Raw genomic sequence first — 6,342 nt, 5'->3', positions numbered from 1 at the left:
ATGTTCCTTACGTTCCCCTGAGTCTAAAACCTCTGTCAGTAAACGCTGATTGTGATCCAGTTGTCCAGGATCTGAAAAACTGTTTCAAAACCCTTTTTGTCTCACATTTCGAAACTTTATTGTCGAAAAGACTTAATCTGACTTCGTGCCTTAGGATTTGTTGTCACGGATGTCATGAGGATCATTGCTGTCAAATTTGTTTTCAGAACTGATAACTTTGAAGTTTTGAGCCTTTATTTTGGACCAAAATGCCCCTGGATAGTCGTATTTCGGCCCGATTGTCCGAAAATTGTTCTGACAGTTTCTTTGCCTTAGTTTTACCCTAAAACTACCTTGTGAATTGATTTGATCGAAGAAAAAGAGTCGAAGCCCTTTTTCCTTTGAGGCGTGGGTTATTACCTTTAGGGGGAGTTTTTCGTTTTCGAAAACTTGTCCTTTCGTACCCGATTGTCGTATTCTGAAGCTTTAATGCTTTGTCTATCGTTTATGTATTGTTTTGCGATCGAACTAATCGATTTTGTTTGGTTTCTGCTTTGTTTTCCTCCGAGGTTCAGTTGAAGGAACTTTGGAATACTCAGAGCAATTGTTTGAGGAGAACTTTGTTTGCGAAGCTGGAACAGCTCGAGGTTAGGGCAAACTTGCTATATTTAGCTATGATTGCATGATAGGCGTCGATAAATTCGACTTATGCTTATCTGATGTTGTTTATGATGATGATTTATTGTTATGATTGTTTTCATAACTTATGATATTGATGATGTGTTGAATTGAGCGTTCGACGCAACTTCGGAGTGGAGGTTCATTGATCTGGTGATCTTTGACATTTCGGGTTGGATGAACAACCCTAGGCAAGTCCGAATGTGGGGTTTGAGACTTAGCCATTTGTTGGGATTCGTTGGAATTCCTAGACTTTCCCCGGGAAATGTATTTTGGGTGGTTGATTTTTTTGGAAACTTAGAATGATAGAGCTTTCGAAAAATAAAGACTTGGGAAACTTAGACTTTGAGAAATAAACTCATAATTTGACTAATTTGAATTGAAATCATTTTTATTAACGTTTAAGCATAGGAGAACTGAAGGGGAAAAATATTTATGAAAGGCGGGGAAAAGTCGACTTATGTTGTGGGTTTGGAGAGTTTGGAATTGGGAAAGCCATCAAGGTGGGCTATGGTGATGATTGAAAGTCACCGAGTACTCTAGTACTCCTGGTAGTGTTGTTCGAGTCGTGTTGTATTGACCGGCACAGACTCTGGGTTTTGTTTGGGCTGTGTTGTATTGACCGACACTAGACCCTCGTGTATTCTTGTTGGTGGAGTTGTGTTGTATTGACCGACACTAACTCTTGGGTTGTTTTGAGTTTGGGTCGGAGCATTTTTTTGACCATCGAGATTTGATGAGTCAGATGACTCAAGAAGTCATCAAGGGTGATCGCACTCCTTTCATAATTAATTGTCTTTTGTCGCCGAATCGACATATACCTTCGGGTACAGTATAATACCTTCGGGTACAGTATATACCTTCGGGTACAGTATATACCTTCGGGTACAGTATATACCTTCGGGTACAGTATATCTATATACCTTCGGGTACAGTATATACCTTCGGGTACAGTATATCTATATACCTTCGGGTACAGTATATACCGTCGGGTACAGTATATCTATATACCTTCGGGTACAGTATATACCTTCGGGTACAGTATATCTATATACCTTCGGGTACAGTATATACCTTCGGGTACAGTATATCTATATACCTTCGGGTACAGTATATCTATATACCTTCGGGTACAGTATATACCTTCGGGTACAGCATGCCTTCGGGTAACTCGGCCATTCGATGGGGGATATGATCGACTGTGTGGTTAGGATCGACCTGTTGATGTCAGGCATAGCGGAGGGAAAAGTCGACCCGCAGGGTTAGGACTGATCCGACTATTTCAAGGTTGTAAGTGACACCCGAGGGTTATGGTCGACACAATGCCAGTGTTAGGACCGACTCGATCGTGCCCAGCCTATTTCCTCCGGAACCCTCTTAATTGACGTTGCATTGACATATCATGCACTCTAACTATATTTGTTGAGGTATTGATGATTGAATTGTATTAGAGATTTGATACAATGCAGAACTTATATGTATATATACAACATATAAACATACCCCCCTTATCGCATGTTGATTGTATATCTATTGTATTCTGTAAGTTGACCCTAGCACCTTGGCTTTGTTTGTATGTTTGTGTTTGGGCGGTCGGCCTGCTGCCAGGCGTCTGTCAGCCGGTTCGTGATGATTCGTTGTGCGGGAAAGACCCGGAGCGAAATGTCTATTACTGAAGCTTTCGACGAGGACCCGGACTTCATGGCTGATCGAGGGAGAGTCGATGATAGTAGTGTGGGATATGGGTGGTTAGAGTCTTTTGAGTTGGTTGTCACTGTCATAGCTCTGATTCGTCTTACTTTTGGGACCGGGTAGGTTCCCGATATATGGCTTTTGTGTGGTTCTCTTGCTGAGGATCACAGAGAGTCTGTCGGACTATAGGGGTCTTGGGTTGAGGCCATTTTGAGGCCGACTTTCTCTTGGATAGTGGTATATTTGATGCTTTTGCGTACAGTTTTGGTTTGTATATATTCGCCTACGAGCATGTTACCTTGGAGTCACTGCGTGTGCGCGTGACGGGATAGTGCAGCAGAGGCTGTACCTTTGTATATGTTGTTTATCGGTTAGTTTAGTTGTTGGGCTTTGTTTTTATTTCTTTATTGCTTTTATTAAAAGGAAACAATCAAAAAAAAAATTACCTGTTTTCCGCGTAAAGTTTATTTTTGGTTATTAAAGTGACACCTGGAAATGGGGTGTTACATTGTGGTATCAGAGCTTGTCGAGTCTTTCGGGAGTCTTTGGGGAATAGGTCTTCTGTGCTAGGTTGTGTGACTCTGCAAAGAGTAAAAATTGATTGTCTGCCAAGCGATCTTCGCTTTAATTGATTGAAGTTGCTACCTAATCATATTGTATAGCTATGCATAATACTATCTTATGATTGGTACTGACTGTTTGCTAAACGAATACAGAACATGGTGAACGCGAACCAACTTGCTGAGATGGTGGCCACTTTGGTCCAAGCGATGACTGTACAAACGAATGACAATGCACAGAGGCGTGCTGCTGAGGACGCACGCGAGCTACACCTGCGTCAGAGGGAAGCATCTCTGGACCAGAACAGGGGATTGAATAATTTCATAAGACAGAATCCACCCAAGTTCACGGGCGGGACTGACCCGGACGAGGCGGATCTCTGGATCCAAGAGATAGAGAAGATTTTCGAAGTACTACAGACTAGTGAAGGGGCTAAGGTGGGCCTGGCAACTTATCTACTACTGGGCGATGCTGAGTACTGGTGGAGGGGCACCAGAGGGATGATGGAGGCAAACCATGTTGAGGTGAACTGGAATTCTTTTCGTGCTGCTTTTCTGGAGAAGTATTTTCCTGATAGTGCTCGTGACGAGCGTGAGTCGCAGTTTCTGACTCTTCGTCAAGGGAGCATGACTATTCCGGAATATGCTGCTAAGTTGGAATCTTTGGCCAAGCACTTCCGGTTTTTCCGTGATCAGGTTGATGAACCCTATATGTGCAAGCGCTTTGTGAGGGGACTGAGAGCTGACATTGAGGACTCAGTGAGACCGTTGGGGATTATGAGGTTTCAAGCTTTGGTTGAGAAGGCCACCGAGGTGGAACTGATGAAGAATAGGAGGATGGATCGGGCTGGAACTAGGGGACCAATGAGGTCAAGTTCCCGGAGCTATCAAGGAAAAGGAAAGTTTCAGATGAAGAAGCCTTATCAGCGTCCTATAGGGGAAGGTTTTACCCCGGGACAGTACAAACCGATGACCATTGCTACTGGAGGTGCAGGGAATCAAACCGACAACAAGGGTGTGACATGTTTCAGGTGTGGGAAGACTGGACATTTTGCTGACAAGTGTTCAGCGACTGGACCAAGATGCTTTAATTGCAACCGAGTGGGGCATCTAGCCGTGGACTGTAAGGCGCCCAAGAGGGAGCCATCCGTTAACACTGCAAGGGTAAAGCGCCCTGCTGCTAGAGGAAGGGTTTATATCATGGACGGTGAGGGAGCTGATGGGTTAACCGGAGGAGAGCGTAAGAACGATGGTAACCTTCTACCCATTCTTTCGCATTCCAGTATAATACGCTTCATTACTCTCGTAGCGTGTGCAACACGCCTAACTTAGTTATACTGTTTGAGCTTTGACCTTACAGTTATTACACCTATTAAGAATTTATTTGACTGCTACTCGTGTTTTAACTATAGAAGTTACACGAGGTTTAGAATAACACACTAAGTCTAGAAAGTAGTCTTCCACCAATGCGATTATAAGGAAGCTAGTAGCTGGAGAACGAATCTTAGAGAGATTCCTTATGGGTAGTATACGTGTTATGTTGAGGGTGCGTAGTTCCGTAGCGGGACCGTTAAGGATTGGATGTTGGGATAATTGTGACTACTGAATGATAGGAACTCATTGACTGTTCCAGTGGGTTTTTCTAAATTTCCACCTTCGATGTATTAGGCCTGATCAACCTAATATTGAGGGGGTGATATTCGGAATCACAGCTGGTTATGGACTTTGATAGAAAGATGTGTAAGATGAATTTGAATTGATTGAGGATTAGTCGGATTTGGGAGGAAAGTTCGTGTTAAGCACTTGATTGTGAAAGATTAAGATTTAAATCTTTGGAATTCGATGAGTGTCGTATAGACATTGATTGGTTAGTTCGTGTGATTACTCCAAGTAGAGGTAGACTAAGTCAAGAGGTTTAATGCCGGAAAAGTATTAAGTAGTTTCTCGGAAGTTATGAAGTCATAGGTTATGTGATTACTGAGTGGAATTGTTAGAGACTAAATAAGTTGAATGTAATCAGGTTTTAGATGATAGCTTGATGGTAGCGAGATTCAGAAGAATTAACTCTGAACTAGATTGTTATAGTCGAGTTCGAGGAATAAGTTTTGCTAAGCGTTGGATTAATATGTGGAGACATTATAGTCTTAAGAGATGAATTTTCGCTTGAAAAGTGTTGAATTAATGATTAAGTTGGAGAAAGAAAGTTTTAGCATAAGTTGAATACTTGAGGTTGTTGATATGGATTCCAAAGAAATATGCTAAGATTACTAAGTGAGATTTACTAAGTTGGATTGAAATCTTAGGGTTAAGGTTGAATCTTGAGAGTCGAGAATCGCGTACGAATAGGAGATCTTATGGTTGTAGGTGTGACAATAGGAGTTGAATCTTAGAAGATTGAAGACCTGAAGGTGAGCTTCGGGTTAAGACCATTGAGGTATAATATAAGAGTGATCTTGAAGTAAAGGAATTCTGGGTTGTGTGGAGTGTTAAGGTCGATGATCGATTGATGTTGATTATAAGGTTGCGGACATAATGAGCCATGTGATATGATTTGAATGATGTTAGCATAATAAGTTGTGGATGTGAAAGCATGACGACACTGGTCAGGTCGTTTGGGTAAGTGAAGGAGTTATAGTTTTTAAGAAACTGATATTCATTTAAGAAGTATTGAAGGATTAAAGGTCATTAGAGGACCAAACTTGGTGAAGGTTTAGGTTTTAAATCTATGAATGTCTGTCTAAGGTGTGTAGGACTTGAAGTTTGTCAGAATTTGATTGAGAAATTAAGAAGTTGATTGACGAGATGGTGATTGAGTCACAAAAAGGAAGGTGTTAGTATTAAGACGAATATCTGAGGTTGTTATATTTTGACGAGTTTCGTAGAGTTTAAGAGTCAATGGCTAGTTAAGTCCCTTGAGGTATAGTTATGATGTAATCTTCTAGAGGATAAGTCTCGATTTGTGCGAAGGGTTAGGGATTTCAGTGAGTGTAAATAGGTTTGAGTGAGGGAAGTTTCGAGGAAGAAGACGGTAAAAACGGATTGTTAGATATTAAGAGGAGGATTATCTTATAAGTTGTTGATAAATTGATGTTGAAGGGGGATAAGATTAGTGAAGGACAAGGAATAAGGACATAAGTCGAGTTTTAATTCGAATAGTGACTAAGTAGAAGTTTGATTACTTGGTGTGTGTAAAGATAGTTACGAAGTTGGAGGTGTTTTAATGGACTATTAGATTCCAACGCAAGATTTCATCTAGGAGTTATCGAACGGACAAGTGGAGTTTTGGACTGTAGATGAAGATCACGAGGACAAGCTGGGTATCTATTTTTAGATGACAGAGAGGCACTGAGTTTAAGAAGAATTTCGGACGACCGAAAGTAAAGAAGTAAGTGGCTAAGATTGTGCGACTTCACGGAATGCCAACCGGTATCAT

Source organism: Lotus japonicus, chromosome 4, assembly GCF_012489685.1.
Source record: "Lotus japonicus ecotype B-129 chromosome 4, LjGifu_v1.2".
Lineage (NCBI taxonomy): Eukaryota > Viridiplantae > Streptophyta > Magnoliopsida > Fabales > Fabaceae > Lotus > Lotus japonicus.
This window is presented reverse-complemented; position numbering follows the sequence as displayed.